This window comes from Oryctolagus cuniculus, chromosome 8, assembly GCF_051225735.1.
Source record: "Oryctolagus cuniculus isolate XC-2025 breed Fujian yellow rabbit chromosome 8, ASM5122573v1, whole genome shotgun sequence".
Classification (NCBI taxonomy): Eukaryota; Metazoa; Chordata; class Mammalia; order Lagomorpha; family Leporidae; genus Oryctolagus; species Oryctolagus cuniculus.
Window position 1 is genome coordinate 1887530 of NC_142874.1, and position 19235 is coordinate 1906764.

At 40.7% G+C, this 19235-nt stretch overlaps 2 protein-coding genes across 2 annotated transcripts in view; one reads left to right on the plus strand and one right to left on the minus strand.

Annotated features, from left to right (window-relative positions):
• LOC103345491 (zinc finger protein 717) overlaps nt 1-19235 on the minus strand; it is a 554757-nt gene that overhangs the window by 234338 nt on the left and 301184 nt on the right. The window lies entirely within an intron of this gene.
• Nucleotides 12504-19235, plus strand: part of LOC149124790 (uncharacterized) — a 51941-nt gene continuing 45209 nt past the window's right edge. The window contains 1 exon segment of the mRNA XM_089301821.1: nt 12504-12895. The gene's annotated coding sequence lies outside the window, so the exon portion shown is untranslated.

Genomic DNA, 19235 nt, shown 5'->3' on the forward strand with positions numbered 1-19235 from the left:
GAGAAAGTAGAAGGAAACTAGAGAAAACCCCGTTTTGATGATTTAGCAAAATCTAGCTCATAGCTTATACATGTAAATTCAGAAATTAATCATATGTATTTCATTTTAGAGGTGTGCAGCCTGAAATGCGGATTGGATAACTATACAGAAGTATTCAACACGGAATAGCAACTATGTTCACAAGGCTGTGGGAGAGGCTACCTAGGGGGGAATTACAGGTATCATAACCCATAGTGTCAGATCTGTAAAGAAGAACTATAGGATGGGATAAATGGGAGAATGTATGGAATATTTGGACGGGTTATGTTAAGAAGAAAGTAGAATAATACAAGAAGAATGACAAGAAATCATCATGGAACTCATGATAGAAATTTTTAGGAGAATAGGTACAGTAGTTGAGAAAAAAATTGAAGGCAGGCATTTAAGTTTAAAACCAGTTAAAATCCTGTATTTCTGCTTCAAAGTACCTAATTTGACCCCTGGCTTTCATTCCTGATTCCAGGCTTTTGTTGATACAGATGTGAGGTATTCATGATGATTCAAGTAATTGGGCTTTTCCACTCATTTTGGAATATAGAACCATAGATAGGCCTGCCTCTTAGCTTCAGCCTTGTGTCTGCCTGGGCTACTGTAGGTATTTGGGGGGAATGAATCAGTTTATAAGTAATTTTATTCTTTTATTTTTCCTTTTTTAAGATTTATTTCATTTATTTAGAAAGGCAGTCTTGAGAGAGAGAGTGGGGGAACAGAAAGAAGAAAGAAAAAGAAAGAAAGAAAGAAAGAAAAGAAAGAAAGAAAGAAAGAAAGAAAGAAAGAAAGAAAGAAAGAAAGAAAGAAAGAAAGAAAGAAAGAAAGAAAGAAAGAAAAGAAAGAAAGAGAGAGAGAGAAAGAAAGAGAGAGAGAGAAAGAGAGAAAGAGAGAAAGGAGAGAGAGATATCTTTTATCCAATGGTTAACTCCCCAGATAGCCTCAATTGTCAGGGCTGGGTCACACAGAAGTCAGGAGCAAGGAGCATCATCATAGTATCCTAAGTGGGTGTCAGTGACCCAAACACTTGGGACATCTTCTTCTGCTTCCCAAGGTGCATTAGCAGGGATTTGAATTTGAAGTGAAGCAGACAGATCTTGAACTGGCCTAAATGTGGAATGTCAGCATTGTAGGTAGTGGGTTAATCAATTATGCCACAATGCTGTCCCTGCTTTTGTCTTTCTTAGCCTCAATTTCTCTGTGTTTTTCTGTCAAATATATAATTTATTTTTATTTGGAAAACTATTCATGTATGGAAAAACTAGAAAATAATTTTGTCATTGACTATACTTTATATTATTAATGAATAATTTAATTGAAACTACTTTGAGTAGCATAAAGTGAAAATAAACAATGCAATGATTTGCTGTATGATGTACCTTTGGAAAGTCTGCAAGACAACATGAATCTATAGACAGGCTGAGAGAAATATGTGCAGAGCTGTTTAAGGACCTGCCATGGGAGCCGGCTTTGTGGCTTAACAGGTTAAGCCAACAGCTGCAATGCTGGAATCTCATACGGATCATGGTTTGAGTCCCAGCAACCCAGCAACTCCATTTCCAATCCAAATTTCTTCTAATTGCCAGGGATTTCAAGGGAAGACAGCCCAAAGCCTTGAGTGGGAGACCTAGATGAACCTCCTGTCTCTTGGCTTTCACCTTGCTCAACCCTGGCAATTGTGAGTACTTGGGGAGTGAACCAGATGATAGAAGATTCTCATATTCATTCTCTCTCGCCTTCCTTTATCTTTGTGACTCTGACTTGAAAATAAACCAAATAACCCTATTTTAAAAAGCAACAAAAATAAAACAAGAACCTGTAGCAGATTCTGTTCTCTACATATTCCTGGTCCTGCCCATGAATCTCATTCAGCCTCCAAAATGTTATTAGGACCCACACAATTGTAGCAATTCACACAAAAAAAATTCAGTAATTTGTTTTTTAGCACTAGTCAACACTTTCCACTGCAAAAATCTATGTGTATGGGGCCGGCGCTGTGGCTCAGTGGGTTAAACCCTGGCCTGAAGTGCCAGCATCCCATATGGGCACCGGGTTCTAGTCCTGGATGCTCTTCTTCCAATCAGGCTCTCTGCTATGGCCTGGGATAGCAGTAGAAGATGGTCCAAGGCCTTGGGCCCCTGAACCCGTGTGGGAGACCAGGAAGAAGTTCCTGGTTTCTGGCTTTGGATCAGCCCAGTTCTGGCCATTGTGGCCATCTGAGGAGTGAACGAGTGGATGGAAGCTCTCTCTCTCTCTGTCTCTACCTCTCTCTGTAACTCTTTCAAATAAATGAAAAATAAATCTTTAAAAAAATACTGTGTTTATTTCCAAGTTGGTATTAAACCCAATGCACAGTATCATATATAAGACCAATAAAGACAATTTCAAGTTTCGTATCCCACAATGATTTAGAAGACTCTAAGTTCCAATCTGACTCAGGTAACAAATACATCAATGTTATAGCATCACAAAGACTGGAAACAAATTTGCTATAAGTTTTGATAAATCTAATGTCTTATAATCATGGCAATTTTACCCTATCACATATTTATTTCTCCATTTTAATAAAAAACCTGATAAAGCTGCTATATCACAATGTAAAACAAACAGACATGAACAACTTAAAAGAGAACATTGGGGAAACCCTGAAAGACATTGGCAAAAGCATTTGGTTCTCTCATACAGATGATGTTCTTGTCTCCTGACATTGGCCTGCCCAAGCCTAGGCCACTGGAGTCATTATGGGTGTAAATTGGTGAATAGAGAGCTTTGTGTGTGTCTTTCCTGCTCTCTCATTGTCACTCTGGCTTTTAAATTGGTAAGCATTTAAAAATAATTTTATAAACTCTATTTCAGTGAAGGCCCATTTAGCTACTCAAACTGTGATGCCAATTTTTTTTTTCTAGAAGACATACAAATTAATGCTTACATAATCTGAGAAGTAATTATATTTCTAATTGTCACATGATAATGGCATGTTAGTTAAAAAGAATTAAACTTGGTCAAATATCTCCCATAAATAGCCCAACTGATTATTTATGTGACTTGGAGGCTTTGAAGATACTAAGAATATGTTATAATACACACTTCTTAAAAAGTTTTAATTTTTATTTTATTTATTTGAAAGATGGTTTAGACAGTGAGAGAGAGATGGAGAGAAAGGTCTTCCTTCTGTTGGTTCACTGCCCAAATGGCCAGTACAGCAAGCACACTGCACAAATCTGAAGGAGCCAGGTGCTTCCTCCTGGTCCCCCATGTGGGGGCAGGGGCCCAAGGACTTGGGCCATCCTCCACTGACTTCCTGGGCTCCAGCAGAGAGCTGGACTGGAAGAGGAGCAACCAGGACTAGAACCCGGCACCCATATGGGTATATGGCACTGCAGGCAGAGGATTAACCAAGTGAATCAGGCCACCGGCCCCAATACACATTTATTTTAAATCCTGTAATGCTCACTCCCATGTTCACTAAAATGGTAATATTGCATGTGTTGAGAAGATATACCTGATGATAAGTTTGAAGATATTTGAAATATTATATATGTTTTTAAAGAGCAGAAAATGAACAATTTTTCACTATGTGGAAAATAGAGGATAATTTTGAGAAAATAAGAACATTAATTAAAAATTGTGTTTCATTATTGTTGGATATATACTTTTGGAGTGCATCTTTCCTAAGAACTAGTTTTGAGGTACACTACTTTAAAATATTCAATGTATTTGATCAACATTCCCATTTTGGCTGTTCTGTAGGATTACAAAACATAGTTATCATATTGCTTTACTTCTTATACTTCAGCATTCATATGTTAGAAACTACAAGTTGGATAACAAACACATTCATCATATCATTCTTTGCTTACATGTTGCCATTAGCCAATTCACCACCTATGTATGGTTATGTTGATTTTATCTATATACACCCATCATTTTCATGATAGTGTGTGTTTGTGTATATGGCCCAAAGCAACTATCTAAAATTTATTTCATATATTTCTAACCATCCTGTGATACTATTTTCAGAAAGACCTCTAAGCATGTAAATAACATCAAATGATATTATAATTGTGAAGCGCGGATTCAAACGAACTATGATCCTATAAAAAGGAATATAAATGGACAGAAAAATGTCATGTAAGGATACAGCAAGGTGGTGGCAGTGTGATAGTTAGAGAGGCTTCAGGAAGCCAGCATCACCTTAATCCCTAAGCCAGAGAAAGATGCAGCACTGAAAGAAAATTATAGACCAATATCCCTGATGAACATAGACGCAAAAATCCTCAATAAAATTCTCGCCAATAGAACACAACACATCTGGAAAATCATCCACCCAGACCAAGTGGGATTTATCCCTGGTATGCAAGGATGGTTCAACATTCGCAAATCAATCAATGTGATTCACCATATTAACAGACTGCAGAAGAAAAACCATATGATTATCTCAATAGATGCAGAGAAAGCATTCGATAAGATTCAACACCCTTTCATGATGAAAACTCTAAGCAAATTGGGTATAGAAGGAACATTCCTCAATATAATCAAAGCAATTTATGAAAAGCCCACAGCCAGCATCCTATTGAATGGGGAAAAGTTGGAAGCATTTCCACTGAGATCTGGCACCAGACAGGGATGCCCACTCTCACCACTGCTATTTAAAATACTTCTGGAAGTTTCAGCCAGAGCCATCAGACAAGAAAAAGAAATTAAAGGAATACAAATTGAGAAGGAAGAAGTCAAACTATCCCTCTTTGCAGACGATATGATTCTTTACTTAGGGGATCCAAAGAACTCCACTAAGAGACTATTGGAACTCATAGAGGAGCTTGGCAAAGTGGCAGGATATAAAATCAATGCACAAAAATCAACAGCCTTTGTATACACAAGCAATGCCATGGCTGAGAAAGAACTGCTAAGATCAATCCCATTCACAATAGCTACAAAAACAATCAAATACCTTGGAATAAACTTAACCAAGGACGTTAAAGATCTCTACGATGAGAATTACAAAATCTTAAAGAAAGACATAGAAGAGGATACCAAAAAATGGAAAAATCTTCCATGCTCATGGATTGGAAGAATCAACATCATCAAAATGTCCACTCTCCCAAAAGCAATTTATAGATTCAATGCAATCCCAATCAAGATACCAAAGACCTTCTTCTCAGATCTGGAAAAAATGATGCCGAAATCCATATGGAGACACAGGAGACCTCGAATAGCTAAAGCAATCTTGTACAACAAAAACAAAGCTGGAGGCATCACAATACCAGATTTCAGGACATATTACAGGCAGTTGTAATCAAAACAGCATGGTACTGGTACAGAAACAGGTGGATAGACCAATGGAACAGAATAGAAACACCAGAAATCAATCCAAACATCTACAGCCAACTCATATTTGATCAAGGATCCAAAAGCAATTCCTGGAGCAAGGACAGTCTATTGAATAAATGGTGCTGGGAAAATTGGATTTCCACATGCAGAATCATGAAGCAAGACCCCTACCTTACACCTTACACAAAAATCCACTCAACACGGATTAAAGACTTAAATCTATGACCTGACACCATCAAATTATTAGAGAGCATTGGAAAAACCCTGCAAGATATAGGTACCGGCAATGACTTCTTGGAAAACACCCCAGAAGCACAGGCAGTCAAAGCCAAAATTAACATTAGGGATTGCATCAAATTGAGAAGTTTCTGTACTGCAAAAGAAACAGTCAGGAAAGTGAAGAGGCAACCAACAGAATGGGAAAATATATTTGCAAACTATGCAACAGATAAAAGGTTGATAACCAGAATCTACAAAGAAATCAAGAAACTCCACAACATCAAAACAAACAACCCACTTAAGAGATTGGCCAAGGACCTCAATAGACATTTTTCAAAAGAGGAAATCCAAATGACCAACAGACACATGAAAAAATGTTCAAGATCACTAGTAATCAGGGAAATGCAAATCAAAACCACAATGAGGTTCCACCTCACCCCAGTTAGAATGGCTCACATTCAGAAATCTACCTGCATGTGTCTACATGCATTTATCCCTGCATGTGAGGGATAAATCCAACTTGGTCTGGGTGGATGATCTTTCTGATGTGTTGTTGCATTCTATTGGCCAGAATTTTATTGAGGATTTTTGCGTCTATGTTCATCAGGGATATTGGTCTCTAATTCTCTTTCAATGCTGCATCTTTTTCTGGATTAGGAATTAAGGTGATGATGTCTTCATAGAGAGAATTTGGGAGGATTCCCTCTTTTTTGATTGTTCTGAATAGTTTGAGAAGAATTGGAGTTAGTTCTTCTTTCAATGTCTGGTAGAATTCAGCAGTGAATCCATCTGGTCCTGGGCTTTTCCTTGTTGGGAGGGCGTTTATTACTGTTTCAATTTCTGTCTCAGTTATGGGTCTGTTTAGGTTTTCTTTGTCTTCCTGGTTCAATATAGGTAAGTTGCAAGTGTCCAGGAATCTATCCATTTCTGATAGGTTTCCCTGTTTGCTGACATACAAGTCCTTGTAGTAATTTCTGATGATTCTTTCTATTTCTGTGGTGTCTGTTTTATGTTTCCTTTCTCATCTCCGATTTTATAGATTTGCGTCTTTTCTTTTTTTTAGTTAGTTGGGCCAATGGGGTGTCAATTTTGTTTCTTTTTTCAAAAAACCAGCTCTTCGCTTGGCTGATTTTTTGTAATTTTTTTTATTCAATCCTGTTGATTTCTTCTCTGATTTTAACTATTTCTCTTCTACTAGATTTGGGTCTGGTTTGCTGCAGATTTTCTAGATCCTTGAGATGCATTGAAAGCTCATCTGTTTGGTGCCTTTCCAATTTCTTGATGTAGGCACCTATTGCTATAAACTTCCCTCTTAACACTGCTTTTACTGCGTCCCATAAATTTGGTATGTTGTGCTGTTACCCTCATTTACTTCCAGAAAATTTTTGATTTCTCTTTTAATTTCTTTTATGACCCATTGTTCACTCAGGAGCATGTTGTTCAATCTCCATGTGTTCGCGTATGCTCTAGGGATTCCTGAGTTGCTAATTTCCAACTTCATTCCTTTATGGTCTGAGAAGCTGCATGGTATGATTCTAATTCTTTTGAATTTGCTGAGACTTGCTTTATGGCCTAGTATGTGGTCAATCCTAGAGAAGGTTCCCTGTACTGCTAAGAAGAATGTAAACACTTTATGTGTAGGATGAAAAGTTCTGTAGATATCTGTTAGATCCATTTGGGCTATAGTGTCATTTAAATCTACTGTATCCTTGTTGATCTTCTGTCCTGTTGATCTGTCTATTTCAGAGAGTGGAGTATTGAAGTCCCCCAGTACTATTGTATTGGGGTCTAAGTCTCCCTTTACGTCCCTTAACAAATCTTTTAAATAAACCGGTGCCCTGTAGTTAGGTGCATATACATTGATAATTGTTATATATTCCTGTTAAATTGACCCCTTAATCATTATATAGTGTCCCTCTTTGTCTCTCTTAACCGTTTTTGTGTTAAAGATTATGTTGTCTGATATTAAGATGGCTACGCCTGCTCTTTTTTCATTTCTGTTGGCATGGTATATATTTTTCCAGCCTTTCACTTCCATTCTGTATGCATCTTCGTTGCAAAGATGTGTTTCTTGTAAGCAGCAAATAGATGGGTTTTGTTCCTTAACCCAATCAGCCAATCAGTGTCTTTTAACTGGACAGTTCAGGCCATTAACGATCAATGTGACTAATAAGTGGTAACTTTGCCCTGCCATTTGCCAAAGATATGTTCTACTATATGCTTTGAATTCCCTGTGATCTTTTGCTGTGAGGTTTCCTTCCTTTACCTTCTTTCATATTGATGACCGTGTTTCTGTGTTTCTGTGTGCAACATATCTTTAAGCATCTTTTGCAGGGCCGGATGAGTGGCAACAAATTCTTTCAATTTCTTTTTGCTGTGAAAGGTCTTTATTTCACCTTCATTCACAAATGAGAGCTTTGCAGGATATAATATTCTGGGCTGGCCATTTTTCTCTCTTATTACCTGGGCTATATCTCGCCATTCCCTCCTAGCTTGTAGGGTTTCTGATGAGAAGTTAGCTGTGAGTCTGATTGGAGATCCTCTGAGAGTAATCTGACGTTTCTCTCTTGCACATTTTAGGACCTTTTCTTTATGTTTCACTGTGGTGCGTTTAATTATAACATGTCATGGTGAGGATCATGTTTACTAGGGGTTCTATGAGCTTCCTGTACTAGGATGTCTCTGTCCTTCTCCAAATCTGGGAAATTTTCTGCTATTATCTCAGTATAAAAGGCATTCTAATCCTTTCTCCCTCTCCATGCCTTCAGGAACTCCTAGAACCCAAATGTTGCACTTTTTAATAGTATCCTGAAGATTCCCCACAATATGTTTTAGATTTCTAATTTCCTCTTCTTTTCCTTGGTCTGACTGTATCCTTTCCTGTTCTCTGTCTTCTAAGTCCAATATTCTCTCTTCTGCTTCACCCATTCTGTTTTTAAGACTCTCTAATGTGTTTGTCATTTGATCTATTGAATTCTTCATTTCATTATGATTTCTCATCACTATCACAGTTTCATGTTCTACTAGTTGTTTCATTTCACTTTGATTCCTCCTTAATATTTCATTTTCACAAGAGAGATTTTCTATCTTGTCCATTAAGGATTTCTGTACTTCAAGAATTTGTTTTTGAGAACTTCTTAATGTTCTTATCAATTTTTTGAGATCTGCTTCTTGCATTTATTCTATCTCATCATCTTCATAATCTTGAATTGGGGTGTCTTTTTCATTTGGGGGTATCATAGTGTCTTCCTTGTTCTTATTACCTTGGTTTTTGTATTTGTTTTTGGGCATATTGGAGATATTCTTTGGTTTCTTCACTGTGGTGTTTTTTTCTTGTTATACTATGACTCTAGATTAAGTGGACTGTTTTTGATGGAGCCTTAGGGCTTGAGATGGGTGTGGCCTGAGAGCTCTCTTTGGTTCCTCAGGGTTAATGGTGTGCTAAAGGTGACACTCCCAGGTTAGGCGTGGTAGATCTCTCTTTCTTTCTTTCTTTCTTTCTTTCTTTCTTTCTTTGATTCAAAAGGGAAGTAATTCTGCACAGCTGAGCGAAGTTGGAGGTAGTTAGCAGGCATATGATATACCCACAGGTGCCAGAGATCAGAAGCTCTTTCCCAAGGACCACACAGGGAATCTGTCCTGCCCTCAGTGTGGTCTCTAATTCTCCTGCAGTCTCCCATTGGGTTGCCAAGGTTACAGAATTGTAGCGTCTCTGGAGAGTACTCACATGAATTCTGTGTTCTTTCCTCCACCATCTCTTTTTTCACAGTCTCAGTTCAGTAGCACCACAAATTCACTAGGTCCTAATCTCCTGTTAATTTACCCCCCCCCCAGAGTCAGGTTTTTCTGCTAGGCTCAGGGCCGGTGCAGACCTGAGGTTGCTCTGCTTATGACGTATGTCCAAGATGGCACCTGCTCTTTGTCTTGCTCGCCTTTGAGAGGTGCGCCAAGAGAAACCCGTGTCCATATTGGTCACTTTTTTTTTTCTCTCTCTCTCTTCTAGTTAGTCTGGTGAACTTTTCCCCCTGGGGTCATTCCCTCTAGTCTCCTCTTTCCGCTTGCCTGCCGGTGTCTCGGGCTATTGAGGTTCGGCTCACCTCGCGTTCCAGCGCTGGTGTGTTGAGTCTGCTGCTGGTGTCCCAAACTGTGGGCTCCCACGCTCTCCATGCAGGTCCACTGTGAATCACTAGTTCCAAAAGAGTTTCCTCTGCTGTTTCTTCCCCTACTCTTCCTTGAACCTGCAGTATCTCCACTTTTATTAAACTGTTTCTCCCCAGACTATCAGTGTGCTTCCTTCCTATTCCGCCATCTTGCCACTCTCTCTGATATACTTTTTAATTGACCTCTCTGCATTTTGTTTTTCTTACCTTTGTGTCAAAAGCCCCTTAGTTCATCCCAACTTTTTCTGATTGCTCAAGTACTCTTCCTCCAATATCTAGGAAAATCATGTGGCTGGTAGTTCTTTCAACACACCACACAAAAGAATGCTCAGTAAATGCTTACTAAATAGTGAATGGGATGCCTTAGAAAGCTAGGGTGAACATTTAACCTACTTGGCCTTGGGTGATTTCTGTTTATACATTTCAACCCTGTGTTATTAATATGTCTCTTTTATTATCAAATTTGTCTCTGAGCAACAAATTATATATTCATCTAATTGTGGCAGTTATCAAATAGATATCTATTTCATTATCTCTTCAACTAGGTAGTTCTTGGGGATCAGAAATTATATTTGTTTAATTTTGATATCCTCATTTATTCATTCAACTAAAAGAATGACTCTATCAAGATGCTGAGTTTTAATCTCAAAGGAAACATGTTTCTTGCCCTCCTGAACTTTCAATCTGGCAAGAAAAAGCAGTCTACACAAATAATATTGCCTGATATAGTAAACATTAGTGTGAAATGAATGGATACATTTAAGCATTCCTAATCCAGCAATTTTAATCCCATGAATTATAACTGACAAAAGTAATCACAAACAGAACTCCATGTCATCCTGCTTCCATTTACATTTCTACTTAAAATCTTAAAAATCAAACACCACACATATACCTAAGAATGCATAATATTTACATGCTATCTTGATATTAAATATGAGAAAAATAACCATACAGCAATAGCAACTTTGAATCTCCTTTCTTTTTTAGATAAGTTATAATCCTATGTATTTCTCTACAGTGAAGATTAGCATTGGAGATACTCTTCCTCTCCCTCATTTTTCATTTTAAAGATGAGAAATCTGGGGTTTTAGAAACTGAGCCCCAAGATAAAAGAAGTATTTCCTTTTTTAAAAATTTATTTTTTTAATTTGAAAGGCAGAGTTACATGAGAGGCACAGAGAAAGAAGTCTTCCATCCACTGGTTCACTCCCCAAATGGCTGCAATGGCCATAGTTAAGCTGATCCAAAGCCAGAAGCCAGGAAGTTCTGGGACTCCAATGTGGATGCAGGGTCCCAGGCATTTGGGCATCTTCTACTGCTTTCCCAGGCTAGAGCAGAAAGCTGGATTGGAACTGGAGCAGCAGGGACTTGAACCAGCACCCATATAGAATGTCCATGCTGAAGGCGGAGGCTTAGCTCACTATGCTAGAGTGCTGGTCCTGAAATATTTCTCTTTTTTTTAACTTTTATTTAATAAATATAAATTTCCAAAGTACGGTTTATGGATTACAATGGCTTTCCCCCCTATAACTTCCCTCCCAACTGCAACCCTCCCCTCTCCCGCTCCCTCTCCCCTTCAATTCACATCAAGATTCATTGTCAATTATCTTTATATACAGAAGATCAATTTAGCATATATAAAGTAAAGATTTCAACAGTTTGCACCCACACAAACACAAAGTGAAAAATACTGTTTGAGTACTAGTTATAGCATTAATTCACATTGGACAACACATTAAGGACAGAGATCCTACATGAGCAGTAAGTACACAGTGACTCCTGTTATTGCCTTAACAAATTGACACTCTTGTTTATGGCATCAGTAATCACCCTAGGATCTATTCATGAGTTGTCAAGGCTATGGAAGCATTTTGAGTTCAGCAACTCTGATCATATTTAGACAAGGTCGTAGTCAAAGTGGAAGTTCTCTCCTCCCTTCAGAGAAAGGGAGCTACTTCTTTGATGACCCATTCTTTCCACTGGGATCTCACTTGAAGAGATCTTTCATTTAGGGTGTTTTTTTTTTTTTTTTTTTTTTTTTTTGCCAGAGTGTTGGCTTTACATGCCTAAAATACTCTTATGGATTCTTCAGCCAGATCCAAATGCCTATATTTCACTTTGGTTGGCCTTTAACATAGACTTTTTGGCCATATTTCCATGAGCAAATTCAATTCTAAACTCCACCTAAGCTTTCTCTTTGTAAATTGATATACTGCCTCCAGAATTAATCTAAGGTATAAATGTTACAAAGTAAGGCATTTACTCTACTAATCTGGCCCCCTAGGAGATACTTGGCAACGTTAGTCCAGTATGCAGTTCTCCTTTTTTTTTTTTTTTTTTTGTACTTGGTGAATTAGAGGGTGGTGTAAGATAATTTGAAAAGAAAAATAAACATCAACAAGACACAAATAAAAATTGTATTCTCAAATGTAGATGTTAAACTATGCCATGTACACCTGTGCTGAGTTACATTGAAATTGTTGTCATTCATTACTTGAGAGAAGCTGTCCAGGAATAAAGTAGCAGGGGATTTTCCTGAGGGAAACAGCGTGTGTGAGGGAACCGTGATTGGGACTCAGCAGCAGTGGCTGTCACTTCTTAAGATTTTGTTCAAGAAAGGAAGAACAGAACCTGACCCTTGAGATTTGGGGTGGGAAGGAAGGGAAGGAGGGATGTAAACAAAAGCAAATGACCTCTGGTTCCCAGCCTGTCTCCACCCACCGCATAGTGAAGCCCTAGGAGTGGTCAGTAAGTCTATCCAGGAATGCCCTGGCCTGGACTCCATTTCCCAGAGTCACCCGGTGCTTAACGTCTTCCCGCTCTGAACACCTGTGCGTGTGCTTGTGGGAGAACGTGCGCATGCGTGCCTTTCCCTGTGGCTCAGGGCTGGGAACAGAGGAAGTTCATTTACTGATCAGAGAAGTCCCCGAGAGGCCGTGCTGCTCCTTCTCCCACATTCCCTGGGGAGTCTTGCTCTGCAAGTGCAATTGCAGGCAGTTGGGGAGCACACACCCCAGACCTGCCGCCCGCTGCTTCTGTGCCTCTGCATCTGCCACCGTGGGCCCCAAGTTCCAGCGACTTCTCCTGTCCCACACTCTCCGCTTTGCTCTCCAGGTGTCCTGAAGAAAGGGGACGTGCTCCCGAGATTTTCCACGGCAAGTATGGAGAACAGGAGGGGCATCTATGCATGTGTGGGAGAGGGGTGGGTGCGATGGTGGGTGGTGGCTCCCAGACATTGATCACTTGCTTCTCAGTGATCCTGGGAGCTTCTCCGGCAGCGTAAAGGCTGGAGCCCAGGTGTTGTGTCTCCCACCGCCGCTTCCCAGTCTCCCGACACTCGGCCAGTCCCACGGGCTGCCTCGCTCAAATTCTCCTTAAAGTACACTGGATGAGGAACGGCACAAGCAGGGCAGTTGAGAGCACGCTGAAGGAAGGAGTCCCATTCCCTAGATTTAAATAAGCCCAGTTCCCACTTTGGGTGGGTCAGAGAATGCCTTCTGGCTGGGCCTCCGGCTATATCCGCTGGTAGTTCCAGCTGGGCGAGGCTCGGTGGCCCTCAGCCGGAGCCCGAGGCAGTGGAGAGGTGGAGATGGAAGATCAGTGTAGGATCTGGCTCCTGGTCCCCATGCTGGACCCTGTGGACACATTTGACAGTTGGGGCACTATGTGTTTGGCTGACTTTCCCAGCAGCACGTGAAGCTTGTGCAGTAGCTTTGTGGATTGATCGCTCCTCCGTGTTTAATTAACAGACTTTTTCAATCTGGAGCTTGAGGCCATGGAAACATAGCTGATTTATTTTCCTACTTTTCGATTTCTGTCCTCAACCCTTCTTTCTTCTCATGTTATTAGGGATGTGAACTTTTATTACCTGCTGCTAATCCCTTTGCAAAGTGATAAGTGAACTGAAATTAATGCAAGTCTACCGTGTGAGTTAATAATGAGCTACTTCAATCTGGATTCTCATAGTAGAGAGCTACGAAAACATAAATACAGAAAAGTATCAGTTTTTCTCTTCTAGTTCTTTACAGTCACTCAATGCTCCATCAAGCTGATTATCTTATAATCCATATGGTTTTAATTAAGAGGGTCAGTTACTTTTAAATTTTTTTTATTTATTTATTTGAAAGGCTGAGTTACAGAGGCAAAGGCACATCTGCTGGTTCACTCCCAGCTGGTTCACTGGTCACAGTGGCCAGAACTGCATGGGAGTCAGGAGCCAGGAACTTCTTCCAAGTCTCCCACACAGATGCAGGGGACCAAGCACTTGGGCCATCTTCCACTGTTTTCCCAGGCCATAGCAGAGATTTGGATCAGAAAGTGGAGCAGCCAGGTCTCAAACCAGCACCCTTATGGTTTTACCTGCTCAGCCACAACACCAGCTTCAAATTTCTTATTCTGAGTTCTGTGTTTAACCCCATGCCATTTTCAACATGGGAGGATATTAGTGACAGATTTTCATAATGACTGTGGCCTATGGAAGCCTTTATATAAGGTATTCATGTGAAGAGGGGTAAAGAAGAAAAGAGAAAATATGCTCCCCTCCCCCCACAGAGATAGTATACTATACTTTTACTATACACAGTATAGTATACTTCTACTATACACAGTAGAGTAAAAGATGTGGCTTTGGACTGGCACTGTGACTCAGTATGTTAATCCTCTGCCTGTGGTGCCAGCGTCCCATATGGGCACCCATTTGAGTCCCAGCTGCTCCTCCTCTGATCCATCTCTGCTATGGCCTGGGAAGGCATGTGGGAGGTCTCCATGTGGGAGACCCAGAAGAAGCTCCTGGCTCCTGGCTTTAGATCAGTGCAGTTCTTCTGGACATTTTGACCAACTGGGGAGTGAACCAGCAGAAGGAAGACCTTTCTGTCTGTCTTGTTATCTGTATTTCTACCTCTCAAATAAATAAATAAAACATCTTTTAAAAAAAGAGAAATGTGGCCCTAAAAACTATTGCTATAGACTAACTTTCAGCATAATGAAGTTATCACTTGATTAACTGAGTGATTCATAGATTCTGTTAGAGTCCTGTTGTCACCAGATTACTAATCTGTGAAACTCATTTAGCATAGTAAGGTTATCTAGGAATTAAGAATAGAAAGGGAATCCTGGATAGAGGTTGTTCGGGTAACATCTTCCTCTGAAACCCAGTGCATTTTTGAGCTTTTCTCGCAGGTACTCCCTATCACAGTGCTTGCGAGTGGACAAGCAGTTATGTGTTTCTGCTGAAAAGAGCTGCTTCACACCCAGGAAACAACTGTAAGACACTTTCTCAGCAACTATGTTGTGCGTACATTAATACGAACTTGAAAACAGCCAAGAACAGGATTCCTGGACTACTCAGGCTAACTCACTGTCCTTGGCACATCATTCCCTGCTCTGCAATAAGTTTCTGGCAAGTTCTTTAAAGTTTTTAGGAGAGATATGTTTCATACGAGAGACATAATCTGGTAATGCAGCAGTGATGGCTTTAAGAAAAGGTGCCATGTGAGGAAGCAGTCTGATGTGTCCATTCATCTTCCCATTAATGACTCTCATTCATGTCTAGCATAGGGTGACAGAAGCAATCCCCCTTCTGAACTGCATCAAGCCAGGAGGATTCCTCTACAGTTTATCTGAGCTTTCCTTGTATGAGGGATTAACCAAAATACTACATTGTATACAGTGTATTTTCTTTTAGATTCATTTTATTTACTTGAAAGGCAGATTTACAGAGAGATTGAAAGAGAGGTTCTCCATCCATTGGTTCACTCCTCAAATGGCCACAATGACTTGGGCTGGGCCAGGTGAACCCAGGAGCTAGGAGCTTCTTCTGGTTCTCACACTTGATTTCAGGGGCCCAAACACTTGGGCCATCATCCTCTGCTTTCCCAGTTGAATTAGTAGGGAGCTATATTGGAAATGGAGCAGCCAGGTCTTGAACCAGTGCCCATGTGGGGTGCTGGCACTGCCAGGGCCTGCTGAACTTACTATACCAGTCCCATGTGCATTTTTTCAATGGGGGAGGGGTTAATTTTTTTCTAATATGACTCTCAAAATAAAGATTATAATGTGTAGTAGATGATGATTTTGGTTATATTTTGAGTTTCATTAAATTTCTATATTTTTGAAGTTAATGAGTACTAGTAGTTATTTTTTTTAAAGATTTATTTATTTTACTTGAAAGTCAGAGTTACACACAGAGAGAAGGAGAGGCAGAGAGAGAGAAGTCTTCCATCTGCTGGTTCACTCCCCAATTGGCTACAGTGTTTGGAGCTGTGCCGATCCAAAGCCAGGAGCCAGGAGCTTCTTCTGTGTAGTAGTTATCTTATGTTATCCTTGCTTTGGATAAACAAACTCTCTCCCATCCCTCATTTAAAATGCTTTTTAAAATAGGTTTATTTTGAGGACTTGCACTGTGGCATGGCAGGTGAGGCTGCCACCTACAGTGCTGTCATCCCATATGGGTGCTTGTTTGAGATCCAGCTTTCTGCCATGGCCTGGGAAAGCAGTGGAAGATGGCCCAAGTTCTTGGGTTCTGCACCCACATGGGAGACCTGACAGAAGCTTCTGGCTCCTGGCTTCAGATAAATCCAGCTCTGACTATTGCAGCCATTTTCAGAGTGAATCAGTGCATGGAAGACCACTATCTGTGTCTCTGCCTCTCTGTAACTCTGCCTTTTAAATAAATAAATAATTTTTTACATGCTATACCACTGTGCTGGCCCCAAGACCTAACAGGTTTTCTGGGTGCTTATCCTGGGATTCACTTTGAGCACTAAGCACAGTTATTCTGTGTGACTGAATATTTCATATTCCTTCTTATGGAAAACTTTTTCTCATGATCTGAGTGATTGGGCTACATGTGCCCATAGTGGAAACTAAAACTTAATTTGGCATTTGAACACCCAGCATACTGATTCCTGTAATCTTCTGAATTTAATCAGAAAATGTGTTTTGAAACATTTGGTCTGTGGGTAGGCAGGGCAGTTTTCCTGGATCCCTGTGAGAATTGACGAACTGATGGTGTGTTTCTACCCCACATTATATTCTGAAATTTACTTCCTTTTATTTTCTTAAAATAACTATATTTGAAATTTGCTCCCCCCTTCTGAAATGTTTGTGCTCTGTCCTCCTTATCACCATGGACATGAGTAGCCCTTTTCCTTCCCTTTATGATGGTACAAGAGCAATGGGACATTGCAGCTCTCTCCCTTGGCAGCACATCTCCCTCAGTACGTCTCTTTGAATTAGACCCTGGGTTAACTTGGCTGCACAAAAGGCGTATATCTATACCCAGTGTACCTAATGAATGACAAGTCATCATAAAATCAATATGCCTTGTAAACCTCTCATCTCTTGCTTTGAAATGTGTTGTGAATGTGTCTTTTATGTCAGTGTCTACAAGCCGGAGACTTCCTACTTAAGACAGAAGGCTGCTGAGGGACAGCACAACTGTAGCTTTGCTCTGTTACTTTACTGTGGCTACTCTCTCACCCTTTCTCTTTATTTTATTAAGATTTAAAAATTTTTATCTTAAAGCAGAGTTACAGAGAAAGAGGCAGACAGAAGGATGGGGATCTTGTATCTGCTGGTTCACTCAAGAGACTGCAATGAATACTCCTGGCCCAGCCTGGAAGTCCAACCAAGTGTCCCATGTTGGTGCAAGGACCCAAGTACTTGTGCCATCTTTTTCTGCTTCCCCAGTTGTGTTATCAGGGAGCTGGATCAGAAGTGGAACAGCTGTGACTCAAACTGGCACTCATGGGGCTGGCATTGTGGCACAATGGGGAAAGCCACCATCTGCAATGCCAGCTTCCCACATGGGCAGTAGTTCATGTCCCAGTTGCTCCACTTCTAACCTAGCTCCCTGCTGATGGCCTGAGAAAAGCAGCAGAGGATGACTCAAGTGTTTGGGCCATTGTAACCCATGTGGGAGACCCAGATGAAGTGCCTGGCTCCTGGTTTCTGTGTGCTTCAGCCCTGGCCATGGCAGCCATGGCAGATGGCAGATCTCTCTCTCTCTCTCTCTCTCTCTCTCTCTTAGCATTTATTTATTTGCAAGGCAAAGATAGAGAAAGGGAGAGAATGAGAAAGAGATTTTCCATCTGCTGGTCTACTCCCTAGATGGCTGCAATGGCCAAGACTGGGCCAGGCCCAAGCCAGGCACCAAGAGCTTCATTCAGGTCTCACACTTGGGTGGCAAGGACCCAGGTATTGGGCCATCTTCTACTTTTTCAGGGCCATTAGAAGAGAGCTGGATCAGAAGTGGAACAGCCAGGACATGAACTGGTGCCTATATGGGATACCAGCATTGCAGGCAGCAGCTTTACCTGCTAATCCACAATGGCATTCCATCTGACTCTCCCTCCTCTCTATAACTCTGACTTTTTTTTAAGATTTATTTTATTTATTTGACAGAGTTACTGATAGAGATAGAGACAGATAGAGAGGTCTTCAGTCTGCTGATTCACTTCCCAAATGACCACAGTGGCCAGATCTGAGCTGATCTGAAGCCAGGAGCCAGTAGCTTTTTCCACATCTCCATATGGATATATGGCCAAGGACTTGGGCCATACTGTGCCACTTTCCAAAGCACATTAGCAGGCAGCTGGATTGGAAGTGGAGCAGCCAAGACCTGAACCAGGGACCATATGGGATGCAGCCCAGGGCTTCCACCAGCTGTGCCACAGCACTGGCCCCCAAAACTCTGACTTTCAAATAAATCAATCTATTTTAAAGGGTGGACACACATATTGGATCCCAGCATTTTATTTGGTGGTGGCTTAATCCACTGTGCCACAAAGCCAGCCCCACCCTTTATCCTGGTGACTTGTGTGTCACAATCTTGGTGATATCTGCTGAACAACTGTTGGTGTTATGTTAGATTCTTCTGTTTTATTTTGGTTCTCATTTGTTGAGTTTATTTTGGCTGCCACTTTTGGGTAGCAAGCTGTGATGTCATCAGTGGCTAAAGCTGCTGTGTGTTAGGCTGGCACTGGTTCTACCTTTCCATTTCTTCAAGTAGAAGTGGAAAATGAAATCCTCTCAAAACTAACATGCTACAAAGTAACAACTGGAAATCAAGCTTCCTTTCTTCTCACCTAACAGACCCAGCTGGTCTCTGTGTTTCTCATTTTAGCCCAAACCTACATCAGATTCCTAGAGCAGAAGGAAGCTTATTTTTCAAGGCAGAATTCATAGATGTGGTTGTCCATTCACCTCTGAGAATTAAAGCCATCACTCTGCTTTTTGAATGGTTTTCAGTCTGTGGTGGTGCCATCTCTCACAGGAAGACAGATTCCTCACAGAAGAATACACCTAGGTGGAGAAAATTTTATGGAGTGGGTTTTCCAAAGTGAAATGGAATTCTGGCCTGGACATCCTTGAGATCATGATCAGCAGAGTGGGGAAATTCTTTGCTATGTCCATTCACATCCTTTCCTTTTTTGTTCATTATATTCCTCCCTTACATAGTGCTCTGTGCTCTCCTTCTGTTGCACACACACAAGG